This window comes from Plectropomus leopardus, chromosome 1 (assembly GCF_026936395.1).
Source record: "Plectropomus leopardus strain MGB_pleo_1.0 chromosome 1, ASM2693639v1, whole genome shotgun sequence".
Classification (NCBI taxonomy): Eukaryota; Metazoa; Chordata; class Actinopteri; order Perciformes; family Serranidae; genus Plectropomus; species Plectropomus leopardus.
In genome coordinates, this window is record NC_142176.1 from 32,566,107 (window position 1) to 32,593,531 (window position 27,425).

Genomic DNA, 27,425 nt, shown 5'->3' on the forward strand with positions numbered 1-27,425 from the left:
CAAACCAATTGAGATGGTTAATTGTACAGTTCTGACCTGAAAAAGAGGGCAAGACTACAGCATGTGGAAGCTTAGTTGCATTGTACAGTGTTGCTCTTGTAATAGCAGGGGATGCATGAACAGTGCGTTGTCTGGCCATGGTTGAAAAATTGGAGGCCTCTTCAGTGGACCACAGTGAGTGATCAAATTGGCTGTTGGAGTTTGGTGGGAGGGGGGAGCATTATCTCCCAGAGACAGTGAGAAATGGGAGAGTGGGACATGGGGGGACACATTAATGAATAGGTGGGGCAACTTTTTTTCATTTTTTCTCCCCCAGCACTTCCCCTGGCCTGCCAAGGCCTCCCAGGTTTGTGCAATCTCTCAGTGTCAACATCTTTCTGTAAGGCTGATTCAATTAAGATTACGCCAGTTGCAGAGAGAGAGAGAGTGACAGGGGTCAGTTTGATTTTGCCGATTGGCTTTGTGCCTTTTGTTTTTTTAGGCCGGGTTACTGCTTTGCCTGACACTCGTAGCGGGGAGAGGATAAACTGTCTGTGCCCTGACCAGGTCTGTTGGAAAAAAAGGCCACTCTGGCGTACCTACTTGAAGTCATGAGTAAATATATTACTCACTGTGGTATGATAGATTATGCTCCACTGTGTGCGTGTGTGTGTCTTTTCCCGTCTTTACCTTTGTAAATTTCACATGCAGGAATAGGTCACATTTCTGTGTTTATATGCCTGTATGGTGTGGATGTAGGGTTTGTGTACATGTTATGCATGAATGGCTCCAGCCATCTATGCCCCTCCAGCCCCTTGTCTACAAACAACAACAGTAGCATTTTCAAAATATCCTTGTTTTGCCATGTTCAACCAAGTCCGCAAACTGTAACGGAAGGCATGAGGGGATAGGTATTTGAATCCCCTGGCTACTACTAATACCTCAGCAATTCAACTCCACCACACATTATCAGCCCTTTTGCACCCACCAATAATGGATTCTTTACCAATTAACTAGCACTTAATGACAAAACAGTGTTTAGCCCATTCAAAAAGCACATCAGAGGGGATGTGACAATTTTCTATCTCAAGAGGTGTGTGTGTGTGTGTGTGTGTGTGTGTGTGTGGGTGTGTGTGGGTGTGTGTGTGTGTGTGTGTGTGTGTGTGTGTGTGTGTGTGTGTGTGAAGGGGTGGAGGGGATTTGCTACAACATGCTGTAGGTTCAAAACGAACCTTTATAGCCTCTAATAGACCCTAGGCCTGGCACTAACACAATGTGTTGACCTCTGCTCCGCTGGGTCACCCTTCTTGGCCTGGGTTAACATTACACCCAGATTTTACCCCACAGCTGCAGCTCATTACAATGCCCCATAAAAAACGTAGGCAGGCAAATGAGGGGTGCAAGCCACCATTAAAGAGGTGAAGGGGACGATTGTGGGGGCGAATGGAGAAGTGGGTAAAAAAGTGGAGGGGGAGGCGGGGTGAGTGAGAGGTGGAGAATGAAAACAGAAGCGTTAAGTCATTAGGGTCCATTGTTGCGCTCAAACGGCCGCCACACAAGCTCTCTGTGAATGGGAAATGGAGCTTAATGACCTGAAAAGGAACTTCAAAAGCCGCGACAATAGATGAGAGGGGGCGGCCCCACTCGAATGTCACTCTGCCACTTATTGCTTAGTTGGAGAATGGCTGGGCTGTTTAGATTGGTAATGTGATGAAAGTAAAACTAGCTTGGTGCTTCCTATGGAGAAATGCCGCCCCCCCCCTTCCTTTTGCCCGTGGTTCTCTTTCAAATAAATAGTTGTGGGAGCAATTTATTCACAAATACTCACTCATTTGAAAGCATTGTTATGTTTTCACATTATTATTCAGTGCACTGTATTCAAATGTAGAGCAAAGAACCGTGAGTGTGTGAGAGTGTTTGTGTATACATTCCTATCTGTGTTTATCTGAGTCAACTATGGCTTCTTCTATAGGCCTAGTTCGAATGAGGCTTAAGATTTAAATGCAGTGATGTTGCTAGGTACATGCACATGCAGGTACATGCTAGGTACATGGTCCTGCATTTCTGACATGAAGAAATATGAAAGAATGCAGTAAACTCACTAACGAGTCCAGGGGACGCAACCTATTATTTTCCCAGATAACATTGTGAACAATAAATCTGTGTTGAAATCATAGACAAAGTGATGTTGCATGACTTAACTTCACAAACTTCACTACTACACAGGATATTCCTGCAGACATTCCTGTAATGTGACATTCGCTGTCACAGCAGATGCTGTTTCACTGTCAATGATGACTCAATAATGCTTTACCATCCTACGTGCCCCATCAAAACTGTACTGACACATGTCAATGACCGGATCTTGTTTAAGGGACGTGCCATGATGAAAAAATATTTTCACCAGCAGCCACTATGTTCTCTTTCTCCATTTTATATTTGCACAAAATGACAAGATCCTGTTTTGCTCCTAGTCTTAAAGAGTGAAAGGAAAACATAGAAACACTTCTCAAAAAAGAAAGAGGATAAGCATATCTCTTAAAATGTTGAACTATTAAATTTATACGGTAGCTTATTTACATTTTTATGGAAAATCACATATCACAATTATATATCTCATTTAATTTGCTTGATACTATGTATATAATTTTGATGCTGCCTGTACTCAACTCAGTCTGGAACATAGTATAATGTTTTTCAGATTTCGGGTTTGATTTGATTAATTTGTTTTCATTTTCAGATACTTTTATAACATACATTAATAAAGCCATAATAAAACAACAGTACATCAAACAGAAGTTTAACACCACAATTTGTCAAAAAAAAAAAAAAAAAAGAAAAAAAAGAGGCACAAATTGTATATGGGACCCACTCAAATGACCACCTGCTGGGGTCCTGGGGGAATTGCTACACTGAAAACCTATCAACATCACTATAAGGAGCAAAATATAAAGAATATTTACTGCTTGCATCAAATGATTCATGCATATCATCCATGCACTGCCTTTGTTCCTATGTTAGCATAACCAGCAGTGTGTTAGCTGGTTGGTGTCAGTGGCAAGTTTGGCTGAGCTGCAGCCATTTAGCGGGTGTGTGAAATTGGGGGTGACAACAATGGCTGCCATTGCCAGGCTGGCGTTGGTAGGAGACAGGATCAGCTGACAGGATCAGCTTCTGAGACTGTCAGTCACTCATCACCATGTCTGCTGCCACAGTGCAGCTGCCAGTTAGCATAGCATACACACTCAGACTACACCCTGCTGAAGTATCCAGTGATCCTCAGATCCATCCATCCACAGTTATGTTGCACGACCATATTGGAGAAGGTATGCGAGCAGACAGAGAGATGAGCTGATTGCTGGGCCGTGGTGCAGGATTTACTGCATCGTCAAATGAGTGGATGAACAGCTCAGGTTTTTAGCACATTAACAGCAGACATTATAACACAATATTATATAATTACAGTAGCCTATTCATAGTCACACACACTTAAACCTTAAAACTATGTAATACTACTCGCAGCATTCAATACATTTGGTCTTTTTCTATAATTTGATGCCTTGTGACAAGTGGACACTTTGCTTTGGTCATTTTTCCCGCATTGTTATGAAGTCATACAGATGCTAAGCTATACATTTCAAATCCCATCTATATTATCCCACTGCTGAGCGCCTAATAGTTCCACTGTGAAATTTTAGATTAAAACTGGCAATAAATAAGGAAAAAAAGAATTTAGTATGATCTGGTATGCAAAATGGTGGATTTGTGAACAACAACAAAAAAGCCCAAAAGTTAGTTTCAAATGTGTAGCCATGGGCTGGCTACCAAGTTTTTGACTCATTACTGCCCCGAATACACTGTCGCCTGCAACCAGCCCGCAGTATCACAGGATCTGTTTTGCATGCTTTGCTTTGCTTTATTTTCATATAGTCATACTAGTTTTAGGATATCTGTGTTTACTTCTTGTTTTAAAGGGAACTTTTGAGTCGAATGTGCTCTCGCTGTGACTCACAAGCTCTTTGATCTGACATGGATGCCATTTAATGAAGATAACTGGAGTCGCAGCGAGTATACTTGTATTTGCCTGCAGCACCATGTTTGACAGCAGTCTGAGAGCACGCCAAATACGATTTCGTTTGGAGTAACCAATTAGCCTGAGTGCCTTGCTCATGAAAACCTTTTTTTGAGAGACAGAGAGGAGAATATGTATCTAATATACATCTTACAAGAAGGATTCACACTGCCGACCTTTTTATCTCTTAAAGGGATAGTTCAGATTTTAAAAAATGGGGTTGTCATTCATTCATTCATTGTTCGTAACCGCTTGTCCTCGTAAGGGTCGCAGGAAAAATGGGGTTGTGTGTGATACATATCCATAAACAGTATATTATAAACAGTAGAAGACAGTCAGAATGCCTCCAGTTTGGAGAGGCAGGCTGCGGTCTATCATGAAAGCAATCTACTGCTGTGGATGGGCGCAGCAGCAAATTGTATTTAACCACCTAAAGAAAGTTCCACCTAAAAAATAATAAAATAATAAAATCAGTAATAATAAAATAATAATAAATAATAATAATAATAAAATCAGTTTAAGTGTGCAAGTATTTTTTTATTCCTCTACCTTTCAGTCAGACAGTGATTTCAAAAATGAAAAATTAAGCCATTTTAAAACTCTTTAAAGCCAGACTCCATTGAGAGAAAAAATAATTTAACATTGCTGAACACAGAAGCTGCTGGTCTACCACTGCCTCAAACAGTTATTTTGTTTGTGTTGTTGTGTGACTTTGGCATTTAAAAGGGTAAGTTCAGATTAACCAAAGTCACACAATAAAACAAACAAAATAATTAAAGGTTGCAGTAGACCCGTAGCTCACATGTTTAGTGAGCTAAAATGACTGTGTTTGACAAAGGACTCAGCTGGGTTCAACAAGAATATAGATGGTCAACTGAAGCTGCTAACAGATTTCCCATTAAAACAGGCTGACTGATGGAGGAGTAAAGCAGATAAAATGCTCTAAATATAGCAAACACTCAAACTGATAGCAGGTGGGATTTTTTTTAGGTGGCTAAAATGTTTTGTTGCTGACCCCCATCCACAGTGGTAGATTGCTTAGCTTCCATGTCAGACTCTAGCCCTTTTCTCCAAACTGGAACATGCAGACTGAAATTTACTGTATGCAATATGCTGACTATGAATAAGTACTTCATATGACCGTAGTTAAAAAATCCAAATGCTCCCCTTAAGCCTCTATTGCTATCTCGTAAAAGAAAAGCCAACATTTGTAACAATCAAATACAGCAAAAAACATCACGTGACCATTTTATAAATGGATTATATGCAGTAGCAGGCAGCGTGAAAATAAAATGCCTAGTACATTAGCGACAAGAAACTGAGTTCTTGTGCACACACACTGATTCACCTGAAGAATCACACTGCTAAGCCCCTAGTATCTATGACAATCAGATGTCCAAAATATCCATAAGTCTCCCTGTTAACATCCTTGCCACGAGGATACTGACATACTGTCAAGCAGAGCTGCCAATAGGCTGCAGTCTGTCCTGAGGCGATTGGACATGCACACATATGCGGGCATGTGTGCATGCACACACACACACACACACACACATAAGCACAAGCTTTATGTAATGTGCATATACACAAGTTGCACACATAAACCATGTTTGCCCCACACTACACCTATCAGTCTATTTACTTTGTGATGACTGCAAGCATACAGATCCTATCTGTTTCGCTCTTTACTGTTACTTTTTAGATCATACTCACCAGTAAATCATATGATAGAAAATCAATCTGCAGCTCATATGCTCAGTCTAAGCTAGATGTCAGTAGAAATAGTGTGTCTTAAGAACGTTTCTCATGGTGTGTATGGACTGTTGGATTCTTGAAATGACACGTTCTTAGAGAATCCTCCATGTATGTGTTGTAAGTGTTTCTGCATGTGTGTGATTGTTGTATCGAGGAAGACAGACGGGTGTGGGGGGGCAGATTTTGCCTTGTTTTTGTGTTGTCTGCATTTTCTTGGCACGGCTGGCGGATCTGCCTAGCTGGCAAAGCTAGGGACCTTAGACCACAGTAGGTATGAAGTGTTTCAAAGAATGGCTTTGATCTGAACAAAGCAAACCAGTAAAATGGCAATGGGAATAATCAGATACTATGGGGCTTTTATCCATGCCTTCTGCAGGTTCATTATGGATACTTGATTTTGGCTTTAGGCTAGCAACCAACGATGCACAGTAGGACGCAGAGGACAACTTCACTGAATGCTGAGCCTCCACCCCTCCGATGAGATTTATCATAAATTTAATTTCCCTAAACCGAACTGCAGTCGATCCTTCCTTGAGATTTGGCATTGATTGGGCAGCCCTGTACTCCTCCCCCTCCTTCACTGATACTGCCTGTATTAAGAAAAGGCCTCACCACTAATTACACCCTCCCAGTCTAATAGAGGCACCCTGTTAAACAAACAATTGATCCCCACTTAACACATGTACCCACGTTAGTAAAACACAATTTGCCAATTTGCCAAAGGCAACACAGACAGGAGAGGGGAAAGAAGAGAGGGAGGAAAGAGAGAGAAGGAGAGCGAAGGAGGGAACCACTGGGGGCTCCCGCTATCAGAGGAGGAGGAGGAGGGATGATGCTGGTGCAGGGGTTGTGGGGAAAGATGGAGTGGAAGGGTGGAGAGAGAGAGAAAGAGAGAGAGAGAGATGAAGATAGGTTGTCCACAGCTCTGGTTCCTGGCTGGATCCCAGAGATGTTCGATGCTGAGTCTTTCATCAATGCTAATTTGACTGCTTGAAAACTTCAAAGGACAATAAAGACTCCTAATGTCAGATAAGTGTGTGTGTATGTGCTTCCACGTGTCTTAGTTTTTTTACAGGCCAATATATAATCTCTCAGAAGTGTGTTTCAAACAGTGTTAAGGGGTAAAAAGATCCTTTCAGATGGTGAAATGAGGAGAGTTTATCCAATCTTTTTCGCTCTCAGTGGTTCCAACAGCAAGGCCCACTTTGTGCAACAATCCAAGAATTTGAAGTTTGCAGCATTTATGCTTACAGCAAATTCAGACTGAAAGTTGTTGTTGTTTTTTTTATTTTATGAGATTGTTGATCTACTTCATATTATCTGTTGCTCTGAAAATCAATCCTGAGTGATCATGTAAGTTCTCTAAAAGCAGGTCTGAGTTTGCTGAGGATGCTTTGGGATCCAATTGTCCTAGTCAGATTGATAGGCAGATGTATGCCTGACAACACTAATGGTGAGGCTTACTTAGCCAATTTTCAACCAGCTTTGTATCATAATAATGTGAATAGTATGCCCAGATCTCCCTTTTCTCTCCCTGCGAAAGCTTTGCTGTCTCTCGGGGCTGTTGCTAAAACTACAGACTGCACTTATGCATTTTGGTATGGCCCGCCCTCCATGCCACCAATGACATAAAGAGTATAGAAGTGCATCAAGAGAAGAGCCAGCCTCTGTCTTTCTCTCCACAGATCAAATATAAACCAAGATTATTTTACTGTGTTGCCTATTTCTCTCTTAAAATGCTTTCAGAGACATATTTAAGCTTACTATTTAACTGTAATATGATTTTTTTGGTTTGTTTTGAATATAATTTTTTTTTCGGGCTGTTTGGCCAAATGCAGATGTGTTTTTATTTTGTTTAGAGGCGGCTCTGTGTTTTCCATAAAATTACACAGTTTTGAATAGGCAAGTGGAGGAAAGTCACAAGTGGTCCCTTCAGCTGCATTCGAAATGTGATCAGGTGCGAGGAATTGCCTCCAATCCCTCCCAGATACATTTCAGCCGATTCTAAATACCTGACAGTAGGTCTGAACAAATCACTTTTATATCTACATATATATATATATATATATACGTGTGTGTGTGTGTCTGCCTGTCAGTGTGCACATACGCTTGGGGCAGGGGGAATGAAGGGTCTAAGCGGAGCTAACAGATTGCCTCGTTTGCCTTTTTGAACTGCCCAGCACGTTTGGAGAACAGGAGGGGAACAACAAAAGGTGTTAATGGCTTTATGGAGGCCCCATGCTGACAGATAGGCCATTATCTTCCTGATTCACTGCAGAATGGATAATAGCTCTGATCAGTTGCCCTCTTTATCTCTGGGGCCAAAGACCTGAAAGCTGGGTTAACATATCACTTCAGCCATATAACTGCTTACAGTAAATATTGTCAGTATATAAACAACATCAGTGGTTATCAGTGTTGGGGAGTAGTGAACCACATAAAAATAAACTAGTAGTTTATCTACATTTTGCAATTGTCATCCAGTAGTTCAACCACATAGTGATTCAATTAGTTGGATTATTTTTGGCCATTTTTTGCTGTAGTTGACTATTTACATTATAAACAATCTTGAGCATATTTTTAAGTTCCATTGTTTTTCTACTGTATTAGAACCCCTTTTGACTACAGTTAATCACAACAGTCGATTATTGCTATTTATTAACAAATGTTTCGAAGTTGTCGCATGCTATTTTAGTAAACCGGCAGAGTAATCCTGCTTGGTGCAGGTGTCTGACTGATGGATGATGCATACAAAACCAAAGCTGACATTCCTATATCGAGTAGTTTTTTTTGTGTGTTTGTTGGTTGGTTTGGTTAATTTCCTGTGAACGAGTTGACACTTTAAAAAAAATAAATAAATAAATAATTTGAGAGGCATTTTTTGCCAGCATGTGACTTTTTTGTTGTAATTTTGTATCACATTCACAATGTCAGGTTGATCATCTTACACAAAGTAGTTTGAACTGCTTTTCTAAGCAGCTTCAGTTAACCAATCTAGGTTTCTCCTGAGTATAGCTTTGCTGCAGTTAAACTTTTTGTGTGAAGCAGAGATGTGTTTAGGATTTTAAGATTTTGGGGGCTTAGCCCAGACCATTGTAAGGGGGAGGACCCCTCTCCCCCCCCAGGTGATTTTTTTTTTTTTTTCGTTTTTTAACAACTTGTTGAGTACTGAGTAGAAACTACAACTTGAAAATACTTCAGAACTGTTATCATCAAACATTTGTTGACTTGTGTTGGAAAATAGTGTTATTTATTATTTTAAAAATGGTGAAATGGTGTGTTTGTAAAGTAAGAATGCAATGACAGGCTGTTAGATCCAGTGTTTTTTTCCCATTATGCCTACTCTTATTTTTGGTAAATAAATATAGACTATATATAGATCTGGGGCTATTTATAAAACATCCAGGGCTGAAGCCTTGGACACCCAGGCATAACAACGCCAATGGTGTGAAGTAATTAGTAGCTTGCAAAGCTATGCTTTCAAAATAGCTTCTCCAATACTGGTGGTTAGACACCACATATAAAGAACAATATCTCTATCAAGTGATATAGAAAATACTATTTTGTTCCTCCCCCAAAAAAATTTACAACATAAATGTACTCTCTTAAAGTATTGTGTTTTTGGGCTGTTAGCCCATTGCTATCGTTTGCGTATAAAATACTTGTGGCTGTCACAACCCCATTTTCTTAAGTAAACATTATACAGTGGACACTTAGGCATACATAAATGCATGTGTGGATTAAATCCCTAACATGTGTGTTTGGTATTTGTTTTCCTATACAAAACTCTTTTATGTTATTTTATTGCAATGCAAAGTTTTGTACCTGCGTGTTAAGTGTGATTTGTCATTCCTTTGTCAGATGTGTGTTTGTCTATGTGGCATTTGCCTGCCTGATTAGCTTTGCACACAATGTGTGTGTGTGTGTGTGTGTTTGTGTGTGTTTGTGTGTTTGTGTGTTTGTGTGTGTGCATGAGGGAGGGGTAGGGCACTGTTGTAAACTTATCAGCTGGTGATGACTTTCCACACAGCTCTAAGACAACTTAAGCCCTCTCTAATTACAGCACATCTGTTGCAGCAGAGAGGTATTCTTGTCATGTGGTTTAACAAATACTTTCGCATTCAGAGGAGTACATACCTAATGAGCCTCACAGCCCAGGGCAACTCACGTCTCCCCACTAAGATCAAAAAACCTAACCTCCATGCAACACATGCACCAACACACACAAACACACACACTCACATACATACACAACCACACACCTACACATGAAAAAACCTCACGACCACAGAGGAACACTGACACACGCAAAGTCGAGAAAAGCACAATACACAGCCACAGAAATGCACTGACACCACCAAACACACACACACACACACACACACACACACGCAGGCACAAACACATACAAACACCACAACAACCTGTTTTTCAAAAAGAGACAAGAACAAATGATTCAAATGAAAGGAGCCAAACTAAGAGAGGGTACGTGTTTACACTCTCTGACAACATTCTGAAGGTGTTATCAAGGTGGAAATCAAACAACCCGTCTGCCTTAATTATTACCTGCCCTAAATAAAGAGAATTTGTCTTTCCAACCTAGGGGATGAAATAGGTTGAGGAAAATAACATCAAGAAGCAGATGAAGAGTACACCCACAAGGATATCTGGCAGTCAGTGTAAACGTGCTAAGGTTGCGCTATAATAACCCAGTAAGCTGGCTGTAATGATTGTTGGGGAGACAGGGGATAAAGTGCTTGTCTCAGACTGCTGGAGTCACTCACAACAGGTGCTAGTAGCACAGGCTACAGTCCCTGCTGACCAATCACGCTGCAGCAAAGACTGAGGGGTGGAGGCAGTTTTGACTCCATTACATCATTGGATGGAAAGCCATGAGGGATAATGCAACCTGCAAAACGTCAGTCAGGAGCACATCTGCACATGGGCCTAATAGAAGATAATGAGACATCATCACCACTAAGACAACATGGCACATATACAAAAAGAAAACTGAGCCCCGCTCATCTCTTCAAATGGGAAACTAGTGCCTTTTATCAAACAAATTGTCCCAAAAAGCCTCAAATTGTTTTCCCTGCAATGTTTATCTTAAGGCTTTAGTCAATCGCTGCTGCTGGATCTGGAGTTGGGCATGACATGGGTTTAGCATATGGTTCACTGCAATGCTGAGGCTTAACTCAAGCTTGTGGTTTCTGACTGTCAACCTCCTTGGCTTAGTCTCCATTTTCCAGAGACATTCCAAATGTCATTATGAGATATATTGCAAAATAAAAGTCACACACACACACACACACACACACACACACACACACACAGATATGCACGCACACACAGTCTTTCTAACACATGCACACACCAACACACAATCACGCAGGCACGCATCCTTGCCCATAAGCACACACACGTGTTTCCTGTCTGTGTCCGCCTTAACACCATGTGTCTTCCGTGCAGCTAGTCTTCTTCCTCCCTCTACAGCCAATTGCTGCACTAATATGGCTGCACCCCCTAAAGATACAATATACGCTTATTGGCGAGCCACTCTATTAGTGACAAAAGGTCACACTGTGAAAATATTAAACTTATGAAGGACCCGCACTCTCTCCGCACCCAAATATGCGGAGGAAGCACAAAAAAGGTGTTGTGTCCTCTGTGTATGATTATATCTTCTTCCTTCATCCTTCGAGCGGTGACCCAAGGGCCACTATTTTATTGGTCTCAGATGCTGGCTGCCTCACAATGTACAAAAGAGCCCGTTATTCCAGACCAATATTAAAGCTAGCCTTCGCATGCAGCATTATCCACATGACACGCGCACACACACTTACACACATGCATTATATGTACACTATGTGTTGTGTGTGAGTGTGTTTTAGGTGCGGTTGCCTGTAAGCAGCAGAGCCTGGATGGTTATGGGGAGAGCTGCGGCCTCTTTATCCTGTCAAAGGTTATGACAGGCTGACAGAAACTGCTGTGTCCACCTTCCTTGTTCAGAACCATTATCCTTGGCTATGAAAGAGTGCTTTCAATCTAATCAAGTGTCTGTTTGAGTACAGGGAGGCATACAGTACCGTCACATGTTGAATGCATTAGCCAAGCATCAATGAGTGGGTGAGGAGGTTGGCAAGGATATGTGAGTGTTGATGCTTACAGTGTGAAAACTGAGTGTATCTGCATAACAGTGCACGGGTGTGTGTGTAGTGCACATGTACTGTAGTGCATGTCCCTGCATGTGTGACCCCGTTACACGTGTGGGTACGTGTTTGTTTATGGATACAGTATGTCTATTTGTGTGTGAGCATTTTGCCGGAGCGGCAATGCCAGTTTGTGTGTGTGTGTGTGTATGTGGGTGTGTGTGGAGTTACAGCTATCAAATACTTTTAAAAGCTTGATTTCCCTGGGGAAATGACAGAGGTCATCTCATCGGCGAGGGATGAAAACAACATTTGCATCCAATTGGTCACACCCACGACATTAAAGTTTTAGCCAGACAAAAACATGTCAAAGAAATTTACATCGCTGCGCTGACAGCCCTACAGACTCGTGGACACAGCCCATTGCCACTTCCAATTATTAAGGCTACTTTTATTGTGTGTGAACCTCCATATTCTCCATTACCAATAAAAACATAACGGGGAGGGGATATTTTTTCTTTGTCACAGGCATTATCAGCCTCTCCATCCGTTGAGTGTGTATCAAGCTGCCAATCAGAATTAGGGAGTGGGCTAGCAGACGTGAGATGATTCGCCTGGCTCAGCCCCCATGCATGGATTTAAATAATAAAAGAGAGATTTCTCTCAAGGCCCTGAGCGCCGTGCCAATAAGAGAGCGGGGAAAATGGGAAAATGGCCGTGTGCAATGAGAAATAACTGCAAATTGAGGGTATAATGAACATGTTTAATATTTCATTTCTCTGGATGGAAATATCTATAGTGGGCGGCTTTTTTTTCTTTTGCTCACCATTTGGTGGAATTAGGCTCTTTTTTTGGCCTCGGAAACCATGAAAGAATTTCAACCAGCTGCTGAGTCTGAGAGAAAGGAGTGCCCAGTGGTATAAAGACAGTAATCATTTACAATTACACAACACACAATCCCTTCATCGCGAGCTGTCTCTCGATCTCATCTACAGCAGATCAAGAGCTCATATGAGTGTTGGACTGATGATAAGAGATTTCCCCCTTCACTGTGATTGGTGGGCAATGCAGAGATATTCTCTTATACTATGCAGTGCAGTAATCATCACCGTTTTTGCGATACTTTATGGCATATATTACCCATTACCCCTTCGGAGTAAAGCTTCTTCCTATTATATCCTTTCTGAATACACATCATCATCACATTTCTCATATTAGATATTCCACACACAGTATGTGACTTTTAAAGCCAGAGCCCTCTCACTATTCTATTCGTCAGCATGAATAGCAACAACTCAGGAGACTTTTTATAAGTATGATAGGTTCCATGTCTCCTCTAGCTAAAGGAAACCTATTAATATGTGGTCAAGTGCATTTTGCCCGCATTTTAAAGAACCGAAATTGCGTGAAATCTTCTCTTTGACATGACAATACTGGAAGCTCTCATGTTTTATTTCTCATACACCCGAGAGCGCTACTTTTTTTGTTTTAAAAGTTTCAAGTTCAGAGACTTTCCCATCTGCCGAAAATCTGAGTAATGGCCACAAATATGTATCCTAAGTGAAAACAGGCTGGTTGGGTTGTTTATCTTGCCTTTAGTTCACTTCTTATTTTGACTGGGAGACTTCAACCAGTGCCAGGACTGGCTAGACATTTCAGGGGATTTAAACAGCCAGTCCACATTATTTACTCTTAAGGATAAATATACTTGATAGCTTTCTGTTGTTTTTTTTTTGACATTGCTATTCTGCACACTGCTCTGTTAAATACACCTCTCTGAAAACACCTAATGAATAGCAGGAATACATTTTAGGGTCTTTCCTTAAAGGTCCCATACTATTCCCATTTTCAGGTTCATACTTGTATTTAGGGTTTCTATTATAAAATGTTTGCATGCTTTAAGGTTTATTTTTAAAATTATTTTTCTCACAGTCTGTCTGAATTTACCTGTATTCACCTGCTGTGTGAAAAGTCCCCTCCCACAAAAGCCAAACCTGCTCTGATTGGTCACTGTCTCCAGTCTTTCACATTTGTACTCATGGTGTCTCATCAAAGTCTTTGCAGTCAAGAAATGACTGTCACAGCACCGTATCAGCAGTTTCTACCTTTATATAGTATAGCTGTGACATCACAATTTCATGGAAGTCCTGACGGCTCATTTAAAGACAACGGTTTTGTAATGTGGACTGTGTGCATTTCTCTGGCTGCATTTTGATACTTTAACTTTTTTTTTTTACATAGCACCTATACCTGCTTGTAATTAGAAAAGACATGGAAATCTGTCTTTTTACACCCTTTAATGGGTGAAGCAACTGTGATTGAAAATGAAAGCTGCAGGAGATCATTTGTTTGTTTTTCTTATTCATATTATTAGGATTATTTGGTCAGAGTTCCTTATTAAGGGTGAGCATAGTTGAGTGTAACATGACACAAGTTTATTAGTTAAATGCTCCATTTAATCTTCTGCGGGGGACATTACACTGCACATTATCCCCGTGTCTTCAAAATCTAATTTAAATCTCTTTTTGTAAAATGTAAATCTCTTTTCTGGGTTTCTTGCAGAGTTGTCAAGATTATTGGGGTAAAAAAATGCTCTAAGTGAGGCAATGTCTTTGTGAATGATACTTATATCTGAGTTGTTGCTCTCCCAGCTACTTTTTGAATCTGCCCAACTGCTGCCTTAACGCCATGCTAATGAAGTTGTCAGAATGGAGGTACCAGCAACATTAATTGCCTTACATGAATAATAATTATGATGATGGTAATGATGATGTCTGTCTGTTGTGAGCAAGCATGGATTAGCATTACTTGGTATTAAGGTATTGCGTTCATTAGACTCCCTGAATAGATGCATTAGGCTTTATGCTTTTGCTATAAATCAGCTTCAAAGGAAAACTCTCAGACTGCATTTGGTGGAATGAGGTCAAGATGCACACCATTAATTCAACAGCTCCCAACACACAAACTAGAACAGAGCGACCAATGGGCCCGAGCAGTTAAAAATTCATTTTAGCTTGTCCTGAATTTGTGTACTGGTGATTACTGACTCTTTTTTTTCTGCTTTACTTTTAATCTGCCGTTGAGTCATAAATTATTCATCTCAGCATTTCAAATATTAAACGCATGTATTAATTTCATTTATCATCTGCAAAAACAAGAGGCAAAAACAAAACTGCAAACTATCACAAATCTTCAGTTGTGCTCGAGTCAGTCTCAGGAGAAGACAATAGACTTTATACTATTAATTTTAAGTTCTTATGCAAGCATTTATGAGATGAATACGGTGAGATTAAAACCATGCCCTTTCGTTTGGAATTGATTTAGCATAATAGTTGTAATTAGTGTGATGAAAAGACAATGTTATATGGGAAAGTTAAGAGCGCTCTTTCCTGGCGAGTGTGTGCCACACAGCCTCCTGGAAATCATACTCTGTTTGCTTATAAAGGGATGTCACTTAAGGGCAGGAGATATTCTTTGCTTTTTAATCTGATCCAAAAACTCTCAGGTTAGGGAGGAGTCAGGTGTCAGCCAATGTGGAGATCTAGGACAGAGAGCCAGGCTAATCTCTCTTCTGAGGGTTAGTTAGCAGGCTGTCATCAGTGGCGTCTCAGTTGCATGGAGCTTGTTTGTGTGAGGTAGAGACACCTCCACCTCCAAGGCCCCTTCTCCTGTTGTGTTTCTCTGTGATCTTGCAGTCATGTATGTGATTGGATTTTGGCTTAACAAAAACCTGAAATTACACACCTATTGTGTTTCAGCTAAGCCCGCTTTCACTGCGATAGGGGCTGGCTCTGCACGGCTCTCTTGGCTGCCGACTTTTGGGATCCCGCCCCTTGTCCCTTCCAGGTTGTTGAAGGAAAAGGATAACAGGATTAGGTCAGGGTTTCTGGGAAGCATCGATTGCCATATTCGGCAAGCTGGCAAAAAAAAAAAAGTTACGACATGGGTCACTAGCTACGAGGTGAGATGGAGCTTGGCCTTTACCCTGTGTGAGGAAAGATGGCACCTTGGCAGCACAAGGTGACAAGACTTGGGAGACAGGGGATAAGAGCTACTCACCATCTTCTAAACCACACTAAGGGACCCTGACACTGTACCATCTGTGACACTACCCCCAGTCCCCTCAGGCTATGCTTATGCTCATCACAGAGATGCTGATAACACAGGGTGTGACTAACACGCCATACAAATCTCCACATCCCAGGCACAGAGAGAAACAGAAAGAGGGGGACACACTTGCACACATACATAAACACACTTACACATAGACTACATCCACTATCATAACCAGTCGTCAGGCGGCAGGTTGCTCTCGGCTCTCAGGGGCGTGTGGATGTGGGTCTATGATGAGTGGGTGGACCCAGACAGGGTAATGACAGGGTAGGATGTATGTCGAGTCATATGTAATTAAATTTGAAACTGACAGTACTATCATACAAACGTGCAGAGGGGGTGAAAGGTAAGTGGGAGGGGCTGAGAGCTGTGCCAAGCTGGATCTTAATGGGGCCAGAGTATCATATTTGTTACAGATCTCTGAGACGGGTGAATTCAAAACCCTGAAACTAAGCTCCCTGCCTACTTTAGGACTCTGTGAGGGTTGGAATTTTGTACCATGAAGAGGTGTCAATGATGTGGACAGATAATATTCAGTGTTGGAACTTGAGTTATCAAGTATAAAATATGTCAGATATTTTCTCAATTACTTTTTGAGGTAACAGTTTTGGTTCCATTTCTCCAGGGTTTCAGATATCCATCTTTTTGATTTGTTTCGCTGCAAAAGAACTGATTTGAGTTTTGTTTGTGGAGCGTAAAACTTATAAATTATTTTGACCAAAAAACTCTTAACTCAAGTTCTACTTACTGTCTTTTTCCAGCTCTAAGAGCTTTGAGAAAGAGAATGAAACACTCTCACTCCCAATTCATCAAGATCAAGTAGCAACCTCTGGATCTGTGGGTTAAAATGCCCAACTTTACAGCAAAAATAAACAAGTTTACAGCCTGGTACAAAAAAATAGTTTTGGTCTGTGTAGCTAATTCTGCCATTCATGACAACTGTACCGCAGAAAATTTTTTATAAAACACACCTGTTCACATTTTATCAAGGCTTAAAGTTACGCATATTTGAAGGCAGGGCCACTTCAGTGACACGTTGTCTACCGTTGCTTAAGTCTATAACTTAGAACCACGCCCCTCTAAAGCTCCAACCTCTCATCCAAATATGGATGAGAGGTATATATACACATATATACATACACACACACACACACATATATATATATATATGTATGTATGTATGTATACACACACTTGCAGTATATGATATACAGGTTTTTTTTGTCAAACAACCATTTTGTCTTTTTCAAGCTCAAAATGTATCTATAAACCCTCATTCTCTGGGACTGGTGGTAAAAAAACTCACATTGGTCCAAATAAATGTATCTATCTGCAACACCATGAAGTTAAAGTTAAATGAGATGTTTTAAATGTTATTCGAGTGAACTGACGCTTTAACATTGGCACAGAGTCAAACAGTTGTATTAACATTTCGTACTGAAATACCAAAACTTTGCATCTCTTGGTGCAGAGGTGATTTGGATTATTCACAGCTGTGTTATGTTTCTGAAATTCTTGTATTAACTTCAGACAGCTTCTGTCACTGTCCTGTCTGAAATAACAGCTGACGTTATCAGCTGTCACCCTCCCCATATATTTACTGACAATCCACCTTACAGATACAGACCTGTATCACCACACAGGACACACAGTCTATGTGTGTGTGTGCTTTACCTTCCCATGACATACAGGAGGTTTTCTTGTGTTCACTAAACTGTTTGCGAGCTACACTGTAATGACCTCTCAACTCCAAAGCACGCACGCACACACACACACACACACACTGACACACACATTCACTGCTAACAACACACACACTGCCCTCCTGGTTGTGTTTCCTCTTCCTTAGCTCCATAGCGGTTCCTCATTATGAAGACACAATGGGAAGCAGCGTCTGCCTGGGCCAATAGCGCCAAGCATAAATAATGCAAGGTCAATGTCTCTCCTCTCTCCTTTCTTTCCTTTTTCCCCAGGGGAAGGGGTGGGATCTAAAGCTCTGACACACCAGCAGGTCCCTTTCAGCCCATTTATAAGCCCTCTGTCCTCTCAACTTCCACTCCTCTTCTTCTCCTCTCGTCTCTGCTTCCCTTTTTTCTATCCATCTCCCCAGTCTCATCACTTCATCTTCTCTTGACTTTGTCCATTGCCACAGTTTGTTTTCCCTCTCCTTTTCTCTTCCTTTGCCTTCCTTTTTTGATTTTTGTCCCCTTGTCCTCTCTTTTATTCTCTACCTTTGTCCCTTTTTCTCTACATCTCTCGTTATATCACCACTTCCTATGTTCCCATTTTCCTCTTGTGTCTTCTCCTCATACATTCTATCATTTTTACTTCTTCTCCTCCTTCATTTCTGCCATTCACCAGGTCCATCTTTCCTTCACTCCATTTGTTTCTTTCTTTTGATTCCTCTTTGCTCTCCTTGTTTTCACAGTAGTACATCTTGGATAGTGGAGAGGAAGGAGGGTGAGATGAGGAGGAGGGTGGGAGGGGGGGTGAAAACAAGGCTCCCTAGAGCCAGAGGGACAGCTTATCCTTATCAGGCTTCAACCTGCTTATTAGATCCTCCAGGACACGCCACGCTCTTCACTTAAACAACACCACCTACCCCCTTCTCCATCTCTCTCTCTCCTCTCTATTATTTCTCGCTCCATCTGAGGCTTTTAATACCGCATCTCACCGCAGAGCTGGAGGAGAGGTGGTTTAGTCACATAGATAGGAGGTAAAAATGGGGCCTTGGCCTGGAACAGCGCTGTCACATTGTTTGTGTATTGTTTATGAAATCAGAGTCTTGAAGTGAATTTGTGATGCTTTTATCATACCAATCCATTTCAACATTATCACAGGCGACCTGTTTCATTTAGTGGCTCTATCTGCCTGATATTGGGCCTCATGCAGCAACATTGTCTTAAATTTCTCTTATATTTATCTTAATTTTCTGGTAAGAGAATATATAAGATATAAGATATAAGAGGAGTCAACTCTACATGCACTAAATGTTCTTAACTATCCAAATCTTGTCTCCCAGGTGTGCTCAATGCTGAATCCCATTTTGATCATAAGTCACCTATTAGCATAGGTAATGCCCCCTAAACACTATATAAGGGCAGGTTTTGTGCCATATGCAAAAACTGACATGACACCAAAAAAGGCTGTAAGGAAACAAAGAACTTCTGCAGTAGTGAAACTGACATAACTAAACTTTAACACAGTAAATGTGATTACAGGGGAATGTTTTGAAGTATTGAAAGTAAAAGTAGGCATATGCATTCAAAAGGCCTAGATAAATTTAATTAATCAAAATAATTAAAATGATAAAAAGGAAAAACAGCAAGTTTTCATACATACAATATATATGAGAAGCTGGAACTATTATCACCTAATTGTTTCAGCTGCACTTGTATACTTTCATATGGTTTGTGTGCAATAATCTTAATTTTTGGAGTATCTATCTACAGTATTAGTGTAGTAAAAATTGCAATATTTCCCTCTGAAGTGTTGTGGAGTAGAAGTGGGAAGTGGCATTAGACTAAAATACTGAAGTAACATTAAAGTTCATCAAATTTTTACCTGAGCACAGTACTTGAGTAAATGTACTCAGTTACATTCCAGCACTGGTCAGCAGAGGGACGCACAGTAACTGAAATTACAGTAATTGAGATCAATGCACTAAGTATAGCGGTATTCCTTTAGACCTGAAAATTAATATTCTAATCATTATAATTACTCTAAAACATAATCTAAATTAAATTTTATGATATTAATGCATTTTTTAAAAGTTACACAAATGTAAACTTATTTTTCCTTGTACTGGACAACAATTTGTGGTCTGTCAAAACAAGATGTTTTCACTTATTTGGTAAGAGTGCCCTTGACCACTCATAAAAAAGTCCTCAAAGAGAAGAGCAGAAATAAGAAAACACTGATGAATCCAAAAAATCAGTGGGTACTAACAGAATAAGCAAATCTTGGATACGAGCAAAAATAAGAGAACATTTGTTTGTATTTCATTTCTTGCATATGGCCCAGTATATGGTGCCTGTATGAGTGTTTAGAGAATGAAGAGGAAAAGATGAAGGAGAAATCAGTGCATGTCTCACAGAAGTCATTTTCTTCTCCTTCTCCCCCATCGCAGGTCAAAGACAGTCAGGCCAGGAAGCCCCATCATGCCCCTGAGCCATCTGCCATGCCCCAGGAGCTGCCAGGATCTACCCCCACGGAGCCTGTGAGCAGCAGCCCTGCTTATACCCCCCACCCACCCAGCATCCAGCACCCAGCACCCAGTCGCAGGAGGAAGCAGCCTGTCAGAGGGGATCTGTGTTTCTGAAAGGCAAGGACCGGAAGGCTCTCCATACTGTAAGTACCTGCATGTTTACACACGGAAAAACATATAAGTGTCCACAAGCAGATACATGTGATTTGTCCTGGTAGCAGATATCTGGAAATATTGTGATGATGGCTATCTCCAGTCAGCATACAAGCTCAGCAAGTAAATGACAAAGGTAATATTTGCACCAATGTCAAAGCCAAGCAAGAGGACTGCTTATCTAGATATGTATGTGGGTCCATGCCATCCACAGGCAAGAATAGATGCGGGGCACATAGTGAGTGTGTCTTGGAGTAACTGTAGGCCACAGGCAGCCCTCCTGCTGCCTGCCCCCAAACCCATAGAGACTTAGTCGAATGCCAGACCTCCATGTGGAGTCTTAAGATAGACCCACTCAGGCAGCAACAGCACAGGGTATCATATCTCTAAGATCCTTACCAAAGACAAGACCCCAACAAAGCGTCCTTGCGGAGATTTACACCAGCCACTCAATGTAGAGGGGCCTGACTGAGGACATACACTCGCACGCCATCCGATTAGTCGACATCCATCATATCCTGACGAGGGGGACTCCCTCTGAAAATAAATGTATATTTAGGAGCCTTGCTGTGAGGAAGGGGGGGGGCGGGATCCTGTTACGACAGCCACTCCAGAGGCTAAAATTAATGGCTCTTAGGCCGTCACTGGAGTGACACCCAAGCCCTCAGAGAGCTATCAGCGAGCAGCAGCGGAGAATTCCACAGCTCGCCGCCACGTCCACACTAATTCTCACTACCATGTTGAGGGCGTCTTAACAGCTGTCACTCACAGGGCAAGGCATGATGGGAGGTATGAGCATCCACACATGCTAATTTGTGCCAACAATACAGCATCATCTTTACCGAACAGTTTTGACAGTATCTTTGTCATATAACAACAATGTGAGATAAAGGCGGCAACGATGATAATCATTAATTATTATAATTATGCCCTTAGTCTCATCACTTAGAAGAAAATCACACTGAATGTGTAATGTGCTCAAACGGTTACAGTCTCTGACAGAAGTCATTTCAAAGCAGACAGGAGAGGACATGATCATTCAAGTACTCAACAAGTGTACAGGAAAATTCTGCTCTTTGGACTAAACTCTTTGTAATCATAATAGACTTAAGCCGAGAGGTAAAAAAAAAAAAAAGCTGAGAGGTGATCTTTTAACTCCATCCAAGAGTTGAAACAGAACTCCTCTGGGAGCTTAAATACTTCTTAGACAGTAGACGCTGTTTCAGTGTTTAAATTGAACACCTCATTTTGTATTTTAGGATAGTATTACAGTTTTAGAACATTTTTGCTTTGAATATGAATATTTGTGAAATTATTGATTACAGATGCATTGTGTGTGTGTGTGTGTGTGTGTGTGTGTGTGTGTGTGTGTGTGTGTGTGTGTGTGTGTCTGTAAGGGAAGGATCTGACATGTTATGATATGTTATACTATCCAGTCCTAACATAAAAAAAGTCTTTGCAACACAATGTTTTGTGTTGGTAACAAAAGTGTCCCACACAATCCAGCAGTGTGTTGGGACACAGGTTGAGCACTGGTCCTTAGTAGAAAAAAGGGTAAAATGAGTGTGCTTTGCTTCGGTGGGATTTCTCCCTATTGATCACAAAAGAATCACCACCACACCCCAAGGTGAGCCAAGATAACACTTGGATTCAATAACACAATCCACACACACATACACGCCCTCTCTATCTTTCACAAACACACATATATCGCCTATAACACACATATTTCTCTATTTTACACACACACACACACACACACACACACACACACACACACACACACATACATGTCTAATGTCTCTCTGTGGCTCCTTCTCTATCTTACACACACACACACACACTCACACACTCATGCCCCTGTAGGTGCAATAGACTCACACCATCAGATAGTGTTAAATGAGGAACTAATGACAGCTGACAGGAGACAGACCAATTAAACCTCATCAATTCCTGCCTTCCCTCTCTGAGCTGCCAGCAAACACCCCAATCAACAACTTGATCAGTCAGAAGGTGACACTACAATGGAATGGCCACACCAAATCACCTAACAACAGTGGCAGACTTATAGCCCCACCACCCCCTGCCCATGTAGGAGGGGGCTTCATCCTTTGGTGACTGTTAATGAACCTGGTCTTAAGGGTCATCTAGGTCCACTGGACCCAGCGTAGTCTTAAGCGGACTAGCTTTTAAGTGATTATTAAGTTTATAATTAATACATAAAAACTAAATCTAACGACATCAGGAGATGTAATGTGACAAACAGCGCTATCATTATTTTGATACTGACATTGTGTTGAGCTGCCATTTCTGAATCTGAAAAGTAAGAAAGACGGGAATGCAAGAAAAGAGAGAGTAAAGGTAATGTTATCTAAATAAGACCTAATTTGGAGGATGTGTTGTCTAAAAATGTTGGATAGAAAAAGTGTTACATAGCTATTCGAATGGCCCCATTGTCGGTTACTGTTTTTAAAAACACTTGACAGCAAAAATGCAAGTAAAAGCCAACCCCTGATGTATTCTTGTTTGGCATTTTCCCTTTCTATATTTACGTTTTTTTCGATGCTGCGTCTGTTGGATGCGTGATGCTAATGGTCTGGCGCCTGGTGCTACCTTTTTATAAAGCCCCAACCTCTCCTAAGGGCTGTGGGTACAAGCCCACAAATGTCCCAGAAGACAGTCAAGTCATAGTGTTTCACTCGGTTGTACATGAAGAGTGAAAGAAGAGGGCGTATTGAGAAGGGTTTTTTTTAAGCATGTCTTGTTGTTTTTCCCACCATATTCTGCAAATTTTATCCCCAAGAAAATAATAATTTTTAAAAAAACATCCCAAAAAACACAAATAGTGGCCCCACTTTACACCATGCTGTATTGGAAGTCCCTATCCCTGACAAGTGGGCCTCCAAAGGACAATAAATTTGACTCTTTTGATCACAACATATGGGCTCTAGCTGTCGAAACTTTGACCACAAAAGTGAGCACTAGATACATCCACGGCCCCTTGAGGTGTATCCAGCATATTTCTCCTCTCGCATTGGAAATCAATGAGCAGCAAATTATTTATGGAAAATATACGCTGTGTTGAATTACTGTCGCTGGAGACCATGGGGGATTTATACAGGAGTCTGACCGCACAAATCACGCAAAGCCAGCACCTGCAAAGTGACAGGTGACTCACTCTGAGGCGCCACAGATATGGATGAATGAGTCTGTGTGTGGGTTGTCAGTGTATATAGAAATGCAACTTCCATTTCTAACTTAATTTCCTCTCCAAGGTCTAAACAATAACAAGAAAATCTATTACAATAGCCCTTTGTTTTCCATAAACTCTCCTGTGGCCACTGCAGCTCTCTGAAAGATGTGTTATCTTCTTCTGTTGACCCACTTAGGCCACTGTTGATATATGTATTGATTGTATCTGCTGGAGCTGTCACAACAGAGGGTCACGATAAGAAGGGATGGAATAGGCCAATCAAGGCAGCACATACAGTATCCTAGCTGAAAGGAAAGCCTAAGATGAATACCTTTTTTAAAAAACAGCACTTCTCTTACACGTTGATGAAGTTGAAATCAGGTCAGGAAAACTTTTAACAGGTGTGCACAAATATAGATCAGAAAAACACATTGTAAACTTTCAGATATGAGGTCAGAACTTGGATCTTTTTGTGAGAGACAAAGGTTAAGACAGACAGGAGCGTGGGCCAGAGGGCAGAGAGGCCTGCACAAGCTGATTTACGACCGACAAGGTGGAGGGCGCAGGATGCCCTGCTCTCTGTGATCACAGCTTCCGTGTTGTCGTCCTTTTTTTTCTTTTTTTCCCCCTGTTGGGATGCTTCCATCCCATAGGCCCAAACTGACAGATCCATATACTATCCCCTCTCCTTTCAGCTCACTCCCACTCACCCCCTACCTTTCTGGGACTAGATTTATCATGTTCTCACATTATAAATCACTCTGGCTAAAGTGGGTCTGATAACTGTAGCATCACTGTCAAATGGCTGCTCCCCTAATCTGCCTGCCAGACAGCCCCACAGGCCTTCAGACCACCAGGACTGTCCGCACTCGCCCTTAACAGGGTACCACCGGGATATAGCGGGAACATTTGCGCGGCTACTAATTCAGCTTTTAGCATAACTGGCTCTCACATATTTGACAGTCTCTCCTCGCACTGTAAAATATGAACAGAGAGCCCCGAAAACCCCCGCAGGCCCCTGACAGGGTGTTACACTGTCAAAACAGAGTTTCACCCGCTACACAATCATCATTTCCAATTTCCTTCAGTCAGTCAAGATTGAAGAGAAACTGTGGAAACACAACAATTACCTTTCCCATAGCGGGAAAGATATGTGACATGCACATGGACATGTTTGTTTAAACCTGCTCAGAAAATCAGTGTTTATTCAACACACTCGAGTTGCAAAAGCATGCTTTGACGTTACTTTGCTAATTTACAGTGGACTAGTGTCAGGGTAACTGCAAAATCCAGCAGCAAATAAATATGGTAATGAATGCTTTGCAGCTAGTTGCAGCATTGAAAGTATATGTGCTGACTGAGTGAACAAGGGACTTATTCTGTTCTATTTTTTCAAAGTATGTCTGGTTTAATAGATAGATTAGCAGGTTTTACACGTTTAAATGTAAAAAAAAATACTGCATCCCATGTGGCCATATACAGTATAAAATTGTAAGTGAGCAAGTGTTGTCACTCTGTGAATTATGAGTATAAAGATCACTGGTTGAAGCCCTGACTACACAAACAGGATGTGTCATGGAGGACACATGGGGGTCTTCCAGCATGGGGAGCTTTCCCCTCACAGCTTCTGTAGGCAGATTTATCATCCAGAGGTTAAGGGTGGGACACCGGCAGAGGAGAGGGAGCTTGGAGTGTGGGGGGGGCTACGAGCAGGCAAGTTTGCTTTTACGTGTTTTCTTTTCTTCCCTTTGAAAAACAAGGGGGGGGGGGGTTGCAGGTTGCTTACCGAGGGCCAAAGTCCATAAAGCTGCAAGTAGAGCGCTGCAGCCACATGTCTGAGGGGTAATGCGATCCCAAGGGGCTGACCGCTGTTAACTTTTATTACTGTAAATACTCTCTGTTCGCTTCTGTCCTGTCTCACACAACCCCTGGCTACTTTTATGCGTTGCTTGTGTTTGATTAACCTCCGTGATACACTCAAGGCCCATTTGTACGCACCCAGTATAGACATAAACCTGCACAAAATGCACTGCCGTAAAATAGGCATAAGCTTGTAGACAGACAGACATAAATATGGTGTCAGTAAAGGTTACAATAACATAAGTCCTGCATCAACAGCGTTCCATTTGTTACATTGCTAACACAGATACTTGTGCTGAATATAGTCTTTATACATGACAGAAAAAAGGCACATGCTTAATCATTTGTGCATACAATAAGTATAAACTGTAACATATAAAGAGACGTACTATACGCAAGAATAAACATGCACATGCAACCACACTAAAAATAAAATCCATTGCCTAATTGAAGGTTTAGGACAACAGAAGCTTCTGGAAGTTTATTTATGGGGAGTCTGAGATGTACATACAGACAGACAGTCAGACAGACAGGGCTGTGTGGGGGAGATCAGTGAGGTAGAGAGCCCTGATTGATAAACTCCCTATCTGGCTATTTACGATCTGGCTGCAGAAGAGGCAGGCTTCGCCAGACAGAAAAGCAATTAATCTGCAAACGAGCTGGGGAACAGCCGGCCTGAGCATTGGAGCCTCCTACCAGCGTCACTCTGGAGGGGAGATAAGGCTGCAGACGGCTATTTATTGTACATTTTAATTAAGTGCTTGTTAACGCTAGTTATCTTAACAGTCACAAAATTACCGTTGTAATGCATTTAGTTTGAGGAAAAATGGAGAGGGCTGGAGCACTTTATGAATGCTGGCACAGCTTGCCTTCATTTGAAATCACAGGATAAATTCAGAGGAGGCGGATGCCACAATGATCTAAGCTCAGGCACTAATGGTTATTTAATATGGCCATCAGCGGTCCCAAGTCCCCAGCATACGGCACTCGCACAATAGCCTCCAAACCCTCTTTAACACTTATTTGAGATGACAGGAAAAATGAAACCGTTTGTGCTTTCAATGGAAAAGCAATCATTGGTACATTATACTCCGCTTGCCCTATCATGCTAATGCCGGGTAAAAATGTCACCAAATGTATTTAAAGGGCTGATGGAGTGTTGCCGTTTGATTCCTGCTGCCTGCCTGATTAATAAAAACCTTCAATTTGTATGTAAATGCAACCTGGGGCTCATATCATCTGCACACCTGCACCTGGAGAAAAATAATAAACTCAAGTTTAATGTGGCAATTATGAGAGTTTATGGGGATTGTGGGAAAGAGGGCGGCAGAGGAGAGGCTGGCTTGATGAGAGGGCTCTCAGAGGGGAGTGGGCCGACCCGGACCAGCCCGCTACAGGAATGACCTGATGCACAAATATAACCCCGGCTCGCAGAGCTTACCGCAACATGCACGCCTCCACAGCACAGGCTGGTGGTAGGAATTAAGGCAGTTCACTGATGTTTTGTTAGCGAAAATATGTTTTATCAGATACTGTATATTGGGCAGTTACAAATATAACATAAAAATATTTCATTTATATTTATTTTATAATGATAGAGAACTCAAGTACTTTTCTATTTTAAATATACTGTACACAATATCCTTGTGATTCTGTCTGTGTAGTCTTGTAAGTGCTTGCATTGTGCTCTTGTCAACAAAATTATCACCATGTCACAACGCTTAGCATTTAAAAGAAACATGCCTGGGCCTATTATCATTCAGCATGTAAATGGTATTGACCTTACGTCAAGCTGGCCATACCCACTCTACCCCTGGTAATTGATTTGTGTATTGTGTTGTGCTTTTTTTCCCTTTTCTTTTTACATCATACATTCTCAGCCTCACACCCTACTTCCTCCAAGAACAAAGTGAGAGTGTATTGACTAAATGTGAGAGGAGTAAA

General features: G+C 41.4%; 1 long non-coding RNA gene across 6 annotated transcripts in view; it reads left to right on the plus strand.

The window, feature by feature from the left end:
• Window positions 1-27,425, plus strand: part of LOC121937823 (uncharacterized) — a 394,787-nt gene that overhangs the window by 294,548 nt on the left and 72,814 nt on the right. For all 6 annotated transcript variants that reach the window (XR_015777031.1, XR_015777030.1, XR_006105216.2 and 3 more), the window contains one exon: window positions 20,198-20,418. This is a non-coding gene — a long non-coding RNA (uncharacterized LOC121937823). The remainder of the gene's footprint in view (window positions 1-20,197; window positions 20,419-27,425) is intronic.